The sequence below is a fragment of the Silene latifolia genome, chromosome 7, assembly GCF_048544455.1.
Source record: "Silene latifolia isolate original U9 population chromosome 7, ASM4854445v1, whole genome shotgun sequence".
Taxonomy (NCBI): Eukaryota; Viridiplantae; Streptophyta; class Magnoliopsida; order Caryophyllales; family Caryophyllaceae; genus Silene; species Silene latifolia.
In genome coordinates, this window is record NC_133532.1 from 26,899,825 (window position 1) to 26,917,080 (window position 17,256).

The 17,256-nt window shown below is 39.2% G+C and overlaps 1 non-coding gene across 1 annotated transcript; it reads right to left on the reverse strand.

The window, feature by feature from the left end:
* Positions 1-5,439: 5,439 nt before the first annotated feature.
* Positions 5,440-5,546, reverse strand: LOC141593503 (small nucleolar RNA R71). Its single transcript, XR_012521582.1, has one exon. It is a non-coding gene; the product is annotated as a small nucleolar RNA R71 (small nucleolar RNA).
* Between the last annotated feature and the right edge of the window lie 11,710 nt (positions 5,547-17,256).

Genomic DNA, 17,256 nt, shown 5'->3' on the forward strand with positions numbered 1-17,256 from the left:
AAAATCCTTGAGGATTTCTTCGGGGATGCAAGGATCTTTTCTCATCATTGCCCATCTACTATAGTATGTACAAAGGCCTTCTAGACTTGTCTTCTCTTTGATGCTTGGTCATTGAATTCAATCAATTTAGCTCTATTTTTCCATGAAAATGCAAGGTTTGCACTCCTTTCCTACCAAGGACACAAAACCTCAAAGAATATGCAAAACAAAGGACTAAAGACAATAAATGACCCAAATATTCACTAAAAAGCATGGGAACAAGGCTAATTCGGGGACTAAATATGCTCTAATTATGGTCACATCAAATATCCCCAAACTGAACCTTTGCTCGTCCCGAGTAAAGAGGTGACAAAGACTAGGACCATTATTTAAACTAACTTAATAGCATAACCGATATGAGACAATTAGCGGGTCTCACTCCGCCCCTTCAACTCACAACAAGACAACCATGAGGTAGGATGCCTTCTTGCAAGGCAAGGTGGGTCTTGCCAAAATGGCGACACGTCCAATCATTAAAGCACACAAAATCAAGTAATGGATGCATCTACAAAAGAATAGCCACTTTCCTCATCTAAGTGGCGGAAATTATCTACAAGGGAAGCAATTCAAGGGTACACACTTCTTCATAGATGCAATTTCTTCAAACTACTAAGCCTAGAAGGATACCAATAAATCACCTCCAAATTGTGTGAAGCTAGGGTACCTTTGTCCTCAATCGTTAAATGCTTTTGTCAAGAATAGACTCCCTATGGTGTTAGAAACACTGGAGGATCGCGGAATTCCCCCTCTTGCCTAGACAAGAAGAAGGGTCGTCCCCTCTCTACCATGCACAAAAATGGATATGATGGATAAAGGGATCGATAGTATTTGAGTTTCATTTGGGAGTTTGCTTTGTTGTTTGTTTTCCCCCCAATTTCTTTGTGGCATTTGACATTTGAGAACATTTTCTTGCCATTTCTTTTGATTTTTGGCATTTTCAACACTTGACAACTTTTTCATCTTTTCTTTGCATTTCTTTTGAACATTTTCAAAGTCACCCCATATGTAGTGAGGGTGCCTTATATTTGAAGCATAGGAGTCTATTTTTGCTCCTCTTTTCATTTGATGCAATTTTGCAAACTTTTTCTTTTCTTTTCTTTTCATTTCTTGAACTCAAATTTGAACAATTTCTTTTTGTGCCCATTCCCTTTTTGATGACAAAATGTGGTAGAACATGGATGAATGATGGTTGCATGGTTTCAAGGGTCACCTTGGAATAAACGGTAGCCAAGGAGTTATCACGCCACAAGGTACTCTTAACTAGGCCTTAATCCATGGGTCAAAGGATACTAGCATGACACATCCTAGGGTGTTTTACAAGTATTCAAACAAACAAAGTCTTAAGAAGAAAAAACATCTACTAGGGCCTATATACACTTGTCAAGTTTCCCAAGTAGACGGTTTCACAAAATTTTCTAATATGTAAACTACATGCCATGATGCAACTAACATATATACAATCTAATGCATATGATTCTACCAACTAATATGACATATAATCTAAATGCAAGTCCTAAATTCACATTGTTTATACCGCATCAATCAAAATAAAGCCACATAGTCATTAACATAAAGAGGAAAAAGGAGATTGGAAAGATCATACCATGCGGTCTTCAATATCCTCAAGTCTCGGATGTGGCGTAGTCGATCAATGTGAACAAGGATAGAACAAATACACTATATACAATAATATATACATGACTACACTACAAAGGAAATGAACTTGTTTTTGGATTTTCAAATTTTTCAAATTTTCAATTTTTATCGATTTTCGAAATTTTTAATTTTTTGGATTTTTTGAATAAAGGTTAAGTTAGAATTTCCCATCCCCACACTAATATGGGCATTGTCCTCAATGGCCAAAATGATAGGAAATTATGCAAGTATGATGCATGAATTCTATACTAAATGCAAGCTATACTAATCTACACTACATGATGCATGTGTTTTTGTTTATGACGGAGAGCGTAATTTAGATTACCTCCCGTTGCGTATGCATGTACTTCCCCAAACAAAAATAGACATTATTTCTAATGTCTTAAATTTGGGATAGTTCATGCACACAAGATGCATTGCATGAAACTATATACTGTCATTTTGTATTTTCAAAACGGGAACAATAAAAAGAACACCTCAATGGAGCCGAGGTGTTAGTCCTCATGTTGCTAGGACTCTCCAAACTATGATCAAGATAAAATAAATAAAACAAAGAAAGAAGTAGACAAACCTCAAGAGGGTAGGAGCCTCCAAAGCTTTCTAGTCTTCCACCATATCATCATTGTCATCATTTTCCTCCATAGAAGCGGACTCATCTCCACTCCCCTCTTCACATCCTTGCTCACTTCCTTCATCATCTTCATTGGCCTCTTCTTCTTCATCATCTACCTCTTCGTCAACGCCCTCATCATCAACAACCTCATCTTCACCCGGTCTTTCACCCCTAGATGTACTTGGAAAGAAGACTTCCCTATCCGCCCAACTAGGCAAAGGACATGAAGGATCAAGTAATCCTTGCCTAGCTAAATGAAAGAGGGGTGGATATTGGGCCAAGTATGCATCTACTCGATCATTGTAAGCTTGTTTATGCATCTCTTGCATGAGTAGAGTCATGTAGTCTGATACCTGTCGAAGTGAGTACCAAAAATAATATTTATAATTTCCAAACTACTACTAGCAAGCGGTAGTAAGGGTCGATCCGCAGGGAGGTAGGGAGATAATAGTTGTTTCTATATTTCAGTCTGTCGGGTAACAGTTGTGGGGGTTTTGATTTTCAGTTAATTCTGAGGCAAATGAAATAAATAAGTAAATAAAAACAAGCAATGAAAATAAATGATGATGATCAAATAATAAAAAGGAGCTAGGATGATCGGGTCACTACAGCTTCGATGGCACAAAAGTCTAGGTAGGTCTCGAAATACAGTCGTGGGTGATGGGTGATGCGACCATAATTGGCGCATATTTAGCCCCCGAATTACCATTGTTTCTATGCTTTTTAGTGCTTATTTGGGTCATTTCTTATCTTTAGATCTTTGTTTTGCATATTCTTTGAGATTTTGATCCCTTGGTAGGAAAGGAGTAAGAATCTTGCATTTTCATGGCAAAACGAGGCTAAATGGATCGTATTCAATGACCAAGCATCAAGGAGAGACAAGACTAGAAGGCCTTTGTACATAGCTAAGTAGAAGATCAATGTTGAGAAAGGATCCTTGAGTCCCCAAGGAAATCCCCAAGGATTCTATGAAGAAAAGGGAAGAAAAGAAGAAGGAATGACGCTGTAGAAGAATCCGAACGGATCATCCACGATCCGTCCGTCCGCCCAGCTCAATCCGAGCGTCCTTACCCAGGATCCGCTCGGATCCCCCAGGCCCAATCCGAGCGTCTTCGCCTTGATCCGCTCGGATCGTCCATGCCCCATCCGTCCGTCTCGACCTCCATCCGCTCGGATCACAAAGACAAACATGGTTTCGTCCTTCAAGTTACAAAATGGAGACGCCCTTCTCTCATTGAATACCGGAGTCTCCTTGCTCAACTTAAAAAGTGTAATTACTAGTTTAGCCCTTAGTTAACCCTAATGCATCCTCCCTAATTTTCACTATAAATACCCCATTAGTCTAATTAGAGGAGCATGTTCTTCTAATCAATAATTAGAGTAGTTAATATCAATCAAATCTCTCTTCAATATTGTAATCAAGTATTAATCAAGTTTTAATCCAAGTTTTAGTTCCTTAATCTCTCTCTTGTTCTTACTTTATTTTGGGTAATTGAAGATTATTTGGGTTATTATTGGGAGATTGACAACCTCTCAATCTAGGATTCAAGTACTTCTATTATTCTTGCTTTATTATTGGAATCATTAGTAGGTATAATCTCTTAATCCCTTTTTAATTATTGCTAATTACTTTCATTTATTCATCATGTTTCATTATGTTAGTATGATTGACAACCTTTCTAGCATGATCAATATGATAATGAGTGAGTAGTCTCTTAGCTAGGGTTTAATGGGTGATTAGGGGAAACCAACATGGGGATGATTCATGCTTAAATCAATATGCTTTCATATCTTATTTGCTTGCTTGTTTTGATCTTAATGCATGCACATGTTATGTTTGATGAAATGCTAAGCCTATGAATCCTTGCATTTATTATCATCTACTATCTCTTCAACTTGACTTGTAAGACATAACCCAACTCGAGTCTTGTTAGACCATGCATGTGTTAAGTAGGGAAGATTAAGTCGACTTGTAGGTGTTGTACAATCCAAGAGATTCGGCTCAGGGACCCAAACTTTCCTAGGATTGTAAGATATAACCCAACTCAATCCATCACAACAATAATTGCTTGCTTATAATTTGAGAACATGTTTGTATGATCATATCCCATGAATCCCCTATGAACCCATGACACCCTAGTGCTTTTAATCAATTGTTTACACCCTTATTCTATTTACCTTGTTAGTTTATTTTCATTGCTATTTTAGTTTAGTAACCTTCTACATCAACCCAACTTGTGACACCCCTAGACACCACTAGTAGCAATAGAAATCTTCGTTTTCAATACCCGTCCCTTGGGATCCGACCTTTACTTGCCTCTTTACTAATTTGTAGAGTTGTTTGTGAAGTATAAATTGTGTTTTGTATCGACCATTGACCAACGACCACATTTGCTTAATTTGTGAACTAAATGGCTCCGATCAAAAATGGCGCCGTTAAGGGACGGTGTTTAATTGATTTAAGATTTCTTTTGTTATTTTTAGTTGTGTCTTTTTCACCTTGGGGAAGTAAAACTCCTCAAGGTTTGTTCTAATTGTTTTCTAGTTGTTTGATATTTTGCATGTCTAGAAGGTTACAAAGAGATTTGTTACCTTTTGACCGTGAAATCGAAAGAACCTTGACGAATAATAGGAGACTTGTTAGGAGGAATTTGGGAGGTGTTGGTGAAGTTGTCCAACCCACAAGTGAGTTTGTCAATCCTTTCGCAATAGAAGGAGAAGATAACCCATTAAACAATACCACACAAAATCCACCTACAATGCCTAAATTCTCGTCACACTCTATACCCACCGAGGAGGATCTACCAAACGGTACTCCTACCCCACAACATCTTACCGGAAACTTTATTGCCAAGTCCGCCTTCATCCAACTAGTTGAGAGGAGCCAATTCGGGGGCATGCCAAGTGAGGACCCTCATTCTCATATGGAAACATTTTGTGATTATTGTGAAGCTATCTCTCAAACGGGCGTGACTCAAGACCAAATTAGATGGGTCTTATTTCCTTTTTCGTTAATCGGCACCGCAAAGCAATGGTTGAAGGGCCTTGATAAGGCCACTCTTGGAATAGATTCTTGGAAGAAGTTAGCTCTCGCTTTCTACAAAAAATTCTACCCACCGGAAAAGACTAATATGCTAAGAGCTCAAATTACGGGTTTTAAGCAAAGGGATGAAGAATCTTTGTATGAAGCTTGGGAGCGGTTCAAAGGTATTTGTCGCTCATGTCCTCACCATGGACTTAGCGAATGGTTTTTAGTGCAACAATTTTGGAATGGTTTATATGAAGATTCAAGGAACATTCTCAATATGGGATCAAATGGAATGTTCACCGAAGTTGATGACAATCAAACATGGAACAAGATTGAGGAAATGGCGGTCCATAATTCGCAATATAGTAGGCCTCGCAAGGCTACTAGAGGAAAGTATGAAGTGGACACCGTTACTCAATTGGGTGCTCAACTTAGTGCTCACATTGACACTATCAACTTGAAGTTTGAACAAGCTATGGCTAGACTTGAGGAAAGCTCAAAATCATCAAAGCATCATGTCAATGCCTTGACGGCATCCTCATCAATCCCAAGCGGGATATGTGAGAATTGTGGAACCTTAGGTCATGATCAAAGTGAATGTAGGGGAACAACCGAGCAAGTCAATGCTTTCCAAGCTTACAAAAGCGGTACCCCTTATTCAAATTTTTACAATGAAAACACCAAGTTCCATCCAAATCTCTCATACAAGAGCCAAAATGTCCAAAACCCTCAACCAACATACACTCCACCACCCATGAGAAATCAAAATCAAAGACCCTTTTTCAATCAAAACCAAGGTTATCAAAATCAAAATCCATACAACCACCAAAATGACCAAAGTTTTGATGTCCAAAAAGCGGTCCTTCAAATGCAAAAAAATCAACAAGAATTTTTCACTCAAATGCAAAAAGATAGCCAAGCAAAGGATACCACCATCAACAACATTCTAGCTCACACCAAGATGTTGGAAACACAATTGACCCAACTAGCATCTTCAAGCTCACAAAGACAAAAAGGGCAATTACCACCTCAAGGTAATCCTCCTAGACATGAAACGGTTAGTGCCATTCACTTGAGAAGTGGTACAAGATATGAAGCACCGAAGGAGCAAGTTGAGGATGAAGTTGTGAGAGCTAGTGAGAATGAAGTTGTGGTGCAAAGTCCCAAAGAAGGGGAATCATCAAAAGAAGAAAATTCAAAGAAAAATGAAGACAAAGCCAAAGAAAAGGAGCCCATTGTGATTAGACTTCCTTTTCCAAGTCGTCAAGCCAAGCCCAAATTTGATGATCAACTTGGAAAGTTCATGGAAATTGTGAAGAACTTAGAAGTCTCAATTCCTTTTACGGAATTAATCAATCACGTTCCGGCCTATGCGAAATACATGAAGGATATTCTCACAAAGAAGAAGTCGATCCGGAAACTTGAGACTATCGCCTTCACTAAGGTGAGTAGTGCCATACTTCAAGGGAGTTCACCTCCAAAGCTAAAGGATCCGGGAAGCTTCTCAATACCGTGTACCATTGGCGACACAACGATCAACAAAGCCTTATGTGATCTAGGGGCTAGTGTGAGTGTCATGCCGTACTCGGTAAGTAAAAGGTTGGGAATGGGAGAGCTTAAATGTACCAATATCACACTTCAAATGGCCGATAGATCGACGAAGACACCGCTAGGGATATGGGAAGATGTCCCCGTGCGAATAGGGAAGTTTTTCATCCCGGTGGACTTTGTCATTGTTGATATGGAGGAAGATTCCAACATTCCAATCATCTTAGGAAGACCTTTCCTACACACCGCGGGTGCGGTGATTGATGTGAAACATGGAGAGCTCACTCTAGAAGTGGGAGATGAAAGCATAACTTTTAATCTTGACAAGACCATGAGAGCTCCTCGTTTGCATGAGCCATGCTTCATGATCGATCACTATAGCCGGAAGGATGAAAGGAAGAAATCGGAACTCCAATGGAGGAAGAAAGTTGAAGATGCTCCATTCAAAGAGCAAGTGAATTGTGACAAGAAGAGCTTGCATAGCTCATCAAAATCAACCAAGGAAGAAGAAGATGGCCTCATTAGCCAAAAGAAGAATTTGGGAGAGTTGTCTCCATCCAAGCAAGAGATTTTCAATGATCAACTCAATGAAGTTTGTGGTCTTTGGGACGACGAATTTGAAGGGATCTTTAATCCCTACATTGGGCATGCCATCGATCATGATCAACAACAAGGGCCACGGTCTATTGAGGACCTCTACCACAACAATGAACAAGCTTTTAATTACTTCTTCGAGGTGTTGAGCAACATCAACAACACCTTGAACATGCCTCCTTGACATCTCATCAAGAATGAGAGTTTGGTGGAGTCCTCCTTAAACCACCACTTGTAAATATTTCTAACTCCCTAACTTACATTTAATTTTTGCATTGCATTTTTGTCATTTTTGGATTTTATTTACCTTGATCAAAATAATTGTCATGAAAAGAGAGAAGTGAGGGAGGGACTAATGATTTTAATTGATGTGTAGTGATTTACCTTAGTGTGGGGATGGCAATTGCCTAGGCTATTCACGCCTTAGTAGTGCCCCCACAATGAAGAGCACAAGATTTGAAAGAAAGAAAGAATGTTAAGGAAAGGGTTTGCGCAAGGATCCGTGTAATCAAGGAAGCATCCGAGCGGATTCTGGAGAATCCGTCCGTCTGCAGAGGATCCGAGCGTCCAGCTGAGAAGACGCCCGTCTTGGGCTGTGCAAAAATTGAAGAATTCCTGTCTGTTAAGGAATCCGAGCGGATTTCTGGAAAGACGCCCGTCTCCCAGGATCCGTCCGTCTCTGGTAAAATCCGCCCGTCTTGAAGCTGAAGAAAAACAAGAAAAATCTCTGGATGAGAATCCGTCCGGATTTCCCAAGAGACGCCCGTCCCTCAATAAAAATCCGAGCGGATTTCCCCAGGAGACGCCCGTCTTTAGGCGGGATTTTTAAAATTTGAAGCTTGAAAATCCGAGCGGATTGCGCCTAATCCGCACGGATCGTGCCTGCATCTTCGAGATTTTCGTTTCTTTAAATACCCCCCACCTTCATTCATTCATTCATTCATTCATAAACACTACCCATAACACCAAAACCCTCATCCTCTCCATCTCAAACACAAAAACCCTCAACAAAATCACCAAAACAAAATCAAACCATCCTTCAAACATCAAATTAATCACTCCATCTCCAAAACAAAATCAAAACCAAGCACAAAATCTTCACCTTTGAATTGATTTTTGTTCTCATAAAGGCAAAGCCTTTCACTTTCAAAATCAATTTGGGCATTCTACAAATTGAAGATTTTTGATTCTCTACTTGGTTTGTTCATCAAATGGCAAGAACAAAGGGAGCAACAAAAGCAACAAAGGCACCAAAGGCAAAGGCTCTCTCTCAAAGGCAAAAAGCTCTACAAACAAAGAAAGCTTTGGCAATGGTGGTGTCAACACCAAGCTTGGTAGTGGAACAACCTCAACAAATTTCTATGGAAGCATCACCTTCTACTCCGGTAATTAATCAACTCTTGCATTATCCGGAGGTAACTTTCATTTCCGATGACCATAGAAATTCATTTGTCAAGTTTGCTATGAAACAAATTCAATCCACCAAGTTCATATGTGAAAAAACCTTAGAGAAGCTAGGTGTCCTTGAACAAACAAGAGTCTTTTTCAATGCCATGGGTTTAAAGAAATTGTTTGAAATGAAAGAAGTAACATACCCCTCCCTTGTCTTGGAATTCTTAAGTTCCTTGAAAGTGACAAAAGTTGAGAATAGGGAAAATATTGAGTTTCGTCTAGCTAACACTAGTAGACGCATTTCCTTTCCGGAATTGGGTGCAATTTTGGGTCTTAGTGATGAACATAAATTCTATAAGCAATATGGGAAGTACGATCCCGCGCCTCTTTGGGAGGCAATCTCCGGGAAGAAATATGAAGATTTTCATGCTTGTCGTGCTCTCTTGGTCCATCATCCGGGCATAAGAATATGGCACAAAGTTGTGGGAAATACCATAATTGCTAGAAGAGACACCAATCATTTCACGGGACTCGATTTTATTCTCCTTGAATCAACTTTGAATATTGGAAGAATTCACACCAAGCCTTACAATTGTTTGAGGCTATTGGTTGATAGATGGCTTCATGTAGATAGTGGGAAGAAGGGTCAAACCGTAATTGTTAATGGCGGCCTTGTCACGGTCCTAGCCAAGCACTTTGATCCTAATTTCAATAAGGATAGCAAGTACAAGGCTAAGGATGGTGGCCATCTCATTGATATGTCCATCTTGATTAACAAGTTCAAATGGGTTGTTCACAATTCCCTTGATACCAAGTATGGGTGGCTTACTAGTGAGGCTCGTTCATTCACTTTGCCCGCAAAGATTTGCCGTCTTAGTGTCCACCGGACCAACTATTTACTTCCCCTAACCAAAGAAGCCGAGTACATCATTCAACAACAAAAGGGTGACCATGAGGCCCCCTCCTCTTCCATTATCATACCACCTTACCCCTATGACTATGAAGAGTTTACGCCGGAAGGAATTGAAATTGGGAAAGACTATGTAACTCTTCTTATGAGAGCCATGCACAAGCAAGCTTATGAAGACCGGAAGAATGCATATCTAGCTCAATATCCTCCCCTCCTACATTTAGCTAGGCAAGGACTCCTTGATCCATCTTGTCCTTTGCCTAGTTGGGCGGATAGAGAAGCTTTGTTCCCGGGTGCATCAAGGGATGTGGTGGAAGATAATGAGGTTGTTGGAAATGATGAGGAGATTGATGATAACATTGAGGAAGAAGCAAGTGGAGATGATGAAGAAGGAGAAGATGGTGAAGATGATGATGAGGAAAGCAATGAAGAAAGTGCCAAGGAAAGTGGCAATGAGACCACTTCTCATGAGGGAAGTGGTGATGATAGTAGTATGATGGAAGACTAGCCTTGGAGATTCCTACTCTCCCACGGTTTGTCTATATCTCTTTGTATTTTATTCTCATTTTGATCATTGGTTAGTTTAGTCCTAGCAACATCAAAGGACTCACACCTCGGTTCCTTTGAGGTGTTCTTTATTGTTCCCATTTTTGAAAATCCAAAATGACAATCTAGTCTCATGCATAGCATAGCATGTGCACGAACTCCCCCATGCTTTGACATTAGCAATAGTGTCTTGCTTGGTTTGGGGAAGTTGATGCATACGCAACGGGAGGTAATTTAAATTATCCTCTCCGTCATAACAAAACAACATGCATCATGTAGTGTAGTTTAGTGTAGAATTGCATTTAATATAGAAAATCATGCATCACTCTTGCATAATTTCCATCATTTTGGCCATTGAGGACAATGCCCATATTAGTGTGGGGATGGGAATTCTAACACTTAACTTTTATTCAAAAACCATAAAAATTGAAAAATTTCAAAAATCATAAAAATTTGAAAATTGAAAAAACCAAAAACAAGTTCATTTCCTTTGTACATATAGTCTTGTATATATTGTGTTTGTTTATCCTTGTTCACTTTGATTGACTACGCCACATCCGAGACATGAGGATATTGAAGACCGCATGGTATGATCTTTTCAATCTCCTTTTTCCTCTTTATGTTAATGACTATGTGGCTTTATTTTGATTGATGCGGTAAAAACAATGTGAACTTAGGATTTGCATTTAGTTTATATGTCATGCTAGTTGGTAGAATCACTTGCATTAGGATGTTTATATTAGTTGCATCATGGCATGTAGTTGCATGTTAGAAATGTTTTGAAAAGATGCCTATTTTGGAACTTTGACAAGAGCAACTAAGCCATTATAAATACTTGTTCAACTCAAGACTTTGCCTACTAGAATGGTTGTAAGACACCCTAGATAGTGTCATACTAGTGTCTTTTGACCCATGACCCAAGGCCTAGTCAAGAGTTTGCATGTGAGTCACCTATCCAACCCCGTGATGCGATATGGACTTGGTTAACTTGTCTAGGTGACCTTGTTTGACCTTGTGGTAAGGCAACCCAAAAATATTTTCTATCAATAAGCTTGAAGTGCTCATCTCAAACAAATTTTGTCATGTGGAAGTAATGTAATGCCAAGGAAACCTCAAGCGTTATGAATTGTTGAATGTTGAGAATTTTTAAGTTGTTTTGATGGAAGTTTACCACTTCGATGTGCTTTGGTGTGGGATCCATTGAATTGGGCCCCCATACGGTTGTGAATTCGGCCGCCCAGAGACAGAGTGACTTCACCCCAAAAAGCTATTGTCTAGAGGTTAACCGGTTGCCTAATAAGCGATTGGCGAAAGCAAAGGACACTAGCCGGAAGGGACAAACCCCATCTTAAATTTTTGAAATGTGAAAGTGAAATGAGGACAATTTTGAAATACTAGTCATATCCAACCATTGTGAATAAAGATTTGAGCATTTCATTCCCAAAAAGCCTTTTTGTCAAGCCACTTGGTCGAGCTTGGGACGATCCATGACCTTTACTTTTGTAGAGAATTCGAGACTTGTCATGTCATATGCCACTAGCATCATAGGGATCATCATTCCACCACCATCCGATCGCTCTTGACGAAAGCATTTGGAAATTGAGGACGAAAGTAGTCTAGTTTAACACCATTTGGAGGTGATTTAGTGCCATCCTCTTAGACTTAGTAATTTGTTGAACTAGTATTTGTGAAGGATTACATGCTCTTAAATTTGTTCCTCTTTAGTGCCTCCGCCACTTGATGAGGGAGTGGCTATTCCTTTTTGTAGATGCATCCATTATGTGTTTTTATGTGCTTAATGTTTGGATGTGTCGCCATTTTGGCAAGACCCACCTTGCCTTGCAAGAAGGCATCCTACCTCATGGTTGTCTTGTTGTGAGTTGAAGGGGCGGAGTGAGACCCGCTAATTGTCTCATATCGGCTATTATTATTAGGTTAGGTTAGTATTGGTCCTAGTCTTTGTCACCTCTTTACTCGGGACGAGCAAAGGTTCGGTTTGGGGATATTTGATGCGACCATAATTGGCGCATATTTAGCCCCGAATTACCATTGTTTCCATGCTTTTTAGTGCTTATTTGGGTCATTTCTTATCTTTAGATCTTTGTTTTGCATATTCTTTGAGATTTTGATCCCTTGGTAGGAAAGGAGTAAGAATCTTGCATTTTCATGGCAAAACGAGGCTAAATGGATCGTATTCAATGACCAAGCATCAAGGAGAGACAAGACTAGAAGGCCTTTGTACATAGCTAAGTAGAAGATCAATGTTGAGAAAGGATCCTTGAGTCCCCAAGGAAATCCCCAAGGATTCTATGAAGAAAAGGGAAGAAAAGAAGAAGGAATGACGCTGTAGAAGAATCCGAACGGATCATCCACGATCCGTCCGTCCGCCAGACTCAATCCGGCGTCCTTACCGAGATCCGCTCGGATCCCCAGGCCCAATCCGAGCGTCTTACGCCTTGATCCGCTCGGATCGTCCATGCCCCATCCGTCCGTCTCGACCTCCATCCGCTCGGATCACAAAGACAGCATGGTTTCGTCCTTCAAGTTACAAAATGGAGACGCCCTTCTCTCATTGAATACCGGAGTCTCCTTGCTCAACTTAAAAAGTGTAATTACTAGTTTAGCCCTTAGTTAACCCTAATGCATCCTCCCTAATTTTCACTATAAATACCCCATTAGTCTAATTAGAGGAGCATGTTCTTCTAATCAATAATTAGAGTAGTTAATATCAATCAAATCTCTCTTCAATATTGTAATCAAGTATTAATCAAGTTTTAATCCAAGTTTTAGTTCCTTAATCTCTCTCTTGTTCTTACTTTATTTTGGGTAATTGAAGATTATTTGGGTTATTATTGGGAGATTGACAACCTCTCAATCTAGGATTCAAGTACTTCTATTATTCTTGCTTTATTATTGGAATCATTAGTAGGTATAATCTCTTAATCCCTTTTTAATTATTGCTAATTACTTTCATTTATTCATCATGTTTCATTATGTTAGTATGATTGACAACCTTTCTAGCATGATCAATATGATAATGAGTGAGTAGTCTCTTAGCTAGGGTTTAATGGGTGATTAGGGGAAACCAACATGGGGATGATTCATGCTTAAATCAATATGCTTTCATATCTTATTTGCTTGCTTGTTTTGATCTTAATGCATGCACATGTTATGTTTGATGAAATGCTAAGCCTATGAATCCTTGCATTTATTATCATCTACTATCTCTTCAACTTGACTTGTAAGACATAACCCAACTCGAGTCTTGTTAGACCATGCATGTGTTAAGTAGGGAAGATTAAGTCGACTTGTAGGTGTTGTACAATCCAAGAGATTCGGCTCCGGGACCCAAACTTTCCTAGGATTGTAAGATATAACCCAACTCAATCCATCACAACAATAATTGCTTGCTTATAATTTGAGAACATGTTTGTATGATCATATCCCATGAATCCCCTATGAACCCATGACACCCTAGTGCTTTTAATCAATTGTTTACACCCTTATTCTATTTACCTTGTTAGTTTATTTTCATTGCTATTTTAGTTTAGTAACCTTCTACATCAACCCAACTTGTGACACCCCTAGACACCACTAGTAGCAATAGAAATCTTCGTTTTCAATACCCGTCCCTTGGGATCCGACCTTTACTTGCCTCTTTACTAATTTGTAGAGTTGTTTGTGAAGTATAAATTGTGTTTTGTATCGACCATTGACCAACGACCACATTTGCTTAATTTGTGAACTAAATGGCTCCGATCAATGGGTATGACAAGTCCTCTCGGCCCAAGTCAACTAATAGCCCCTCTCGGTCTATGCTATTAGTCCCTAGGTGTCACTAATACTAACTTTCGTTCTTGACTAGTGATCCTAATGCCTAAATTACATTATCTTTCGATCTAGCAATTTAGCCGTCTTAATTCGTTAATTTAAGTCCTTCCCTATCTTTCGATCTACGGGTTGGTCAAAACTAGGCATCTAACAAGTCTCCGCTAGGTCTCATTGATAGATATTGCACTTAACGAATTAAACGAAGCAAATCAGACGCGAAGTCAGTCGATCGACCAGCTACTCCACTCGATCGACCAACCGGCTCAGTCGATCGACCAGATAAGCCAGTCGATCGACCAAGCCCTAATCCGAGGGTCACCTATTCGTATGCCATCTACGCTAAGTTCGCCTACATCCTAGTAAGGTATTTAGCTACTTATGTCTATGATGAAAATAACAATAAGACTAAGGCATAAAAATACTGAATTCATGATTGAGACAATTGAACAAACAAATAACATAAATTAGTAACACGGCTTTGGGAATCCTAACTAGCAAATCTAACTATAGAGAAATTAAAGCAATAAACTGAAATTTGGACCAGAAGATACCGTATGAAATTGCAGCGAATAAAGATCCCAAAAACCGAATGCGAAACTAACTTGTATGGAAGGAAATAATTATAAACTAAGAACCCTAGAATTTGATGATGAAAACTGATAAAAACCGAATGGCGAATGTAAAAACTGGATGCCTAGTGCTTAATGTCAGGGTACGTTATATAGAAATATAACGTAACATTATTCCTAAACCTAACACATCTTGGGCTTCGGGTTTCTCGTTCTATAAGTTTAATTCACGAATCAGCTCGTAAGTTGGTCGATCGACCACTTAGGCCAGTCGATCGACCAAAGGTGCTGTACAGAATTGCATTCTGACGATTCCTGCAGCGCGCATCGATCTTAAAACAGCTGCCATTTCTTCGTTACTTGGTCAAATCAGGCGTTCTACGCGGCGTTGGAAAGCTAAGAGGATAAGCTTTCACCTCCAATTGGAATCGCTTGATTATCGGCTCTAGAACTCGAGATATAGCCATTTTAAGCAGCCTGCAATGTCGAGAAGCACTTCTTCGCTTGTTAAACTCGTACGCACCCATGCTTTTGCTATCTTTAGGCCTTGAAACGCGCACCAAGTTCGCTTCCCGAGTCTTTACTCCATGTCAAATGCAATGCAAGGTACTCGGAGACGGATTTAGCTCAATTTCCGCTGGATTCTTCACATTTCTGCAATAATGTACAAAAACACGAAAGTAGACGGAAATAGGGAGAATAGTAGCATAAACTACATAAATGAGCTCTGAAATGCGTGTAAAATGAGGTGTAAAATATCATATAAATGACACGCATCAAACTTCCCCAAACCAAACCCTTGCTTGTCCCTAAGCAAGAACTAGACTCGATCCTAAAACCTAATGGAACGAGTTCAATCTCAGAGCGAATTACAAACTGCAAAGCCTAAACCATTTTAATTCATTAACCAACAATCAATTAGTAATGCGAATCATGCAAACGAGTTATGTAGTCGTTAAAAACTGCTGAACCGTCAACTATAGAGACTTGTCAAATTGGACTCTCACGGGTCGGTCAAATCACTCAAATAAGCACAGGTGAATATATGTAAAGATAGAAAGAAGCAATTTTGTGAAGACTCTCACCTAACTACGACCTATGAAAACATGCCTGCAATCTAATATGAAAGTAATCTCTACAACCGTACATACGCATTCCAACCAAACAAATGACCATGACACATGCCGAGGTAGATATGGATATGTGAGGTAATGGGTAAGAAGATGCAAAACATTTATGGGAATGTGGAGGTATAGGTGATCAAGCTAGTACCTAAACAAAACCATATGACAACATCCAACTTCTTGCTCAAAATCAACAATAAAACCCGGTGCTAATTATCAAGCACAAATCTCGCAACTTCCGTAAAAGTCAACTCCCCAAAGAATATAGATGATAACATGGGAGTGAAAATCACCAAATCATAATAATTGAAACATGTGACTTTTTCTTTCTTTTTCTCGGGCTGCAGTCGATCGACCATAAGGAGCAGTCGATCGACTGGATTCTACAGTAAGCACACTTTTTCTTTCTTTTTTTCTTTTTCGAATCATTTTTTTTCTTCTTCTTTTTTTTTCTTTCTTTTCAACTTTCTCAATTCTTTTTCCTCCTTCATTCTTTTTATCCATCATCATCTCAAAAATGAGCATATAACCAAACCGCAATAAACATATTCCCGAAAACTAAGGCTACTAGCTTGACAAAGGCAAATTTGAATATAGGATGTAGTTAAGGGACAAAAGGCTAAATTTGGCTATGAGGGGTTTCATGGGCAAAATGAGAAAAGGGAACCTCTACCACATGTGTCAACAAACCACAAACCGAATGCATACAGGTATTAAGCAGATTAAGTTCATATTTATGCACATTTATGTAACATGTCTCATAAGGAGTACTAATCACAATACTAGATAAACTGGTCATGAATGTCACCAGTTATAGGCTCTAAATCTCAGAAATATGATGTAGGTTGCCAATTTTCAAAGTCAAGTCTCAAGTTCAGCAAGAAATTAACGAAAACTCGTAGACTATGCATATATGATTCTACTAATAACATGTCAATTAGCAAGGCTTAGGCGTAAACAGCTGCAAATGCAATGTCATCATTGAAATACTACCGTTCCGACTCGACCTATATGCTAAAATAAACGTGCATTTTTTTTGAAATTTTTTTCAATTTTTTCAATTTTTTTGGATTTTTGTATATATATAAGGGAAATGAAATAAACAAATGCAAACTGAAATGTAAACGTGAATGCAAGCAAATGAGATGCGACGCAAAACCCTTCCCCAAACCAAATCGCACAATGTCCCCATTGTGCAAAATCATGTAATGAAATAAAAAGAGAAACGGGAATTTGCGTTAAATTAAACAAACAAGACATGAAGTGGAAATCGGGAACTCACAAGACTTTAAAAAAGAAAAAGGAAACCTCCCAAACCGGCGTGAGCTAGGAGGTTGATGGCAATGAGTGCTACCAATAGGTACCTGAAAAGACAACAATACCACGCATAAAACCAAGAAAGCAAC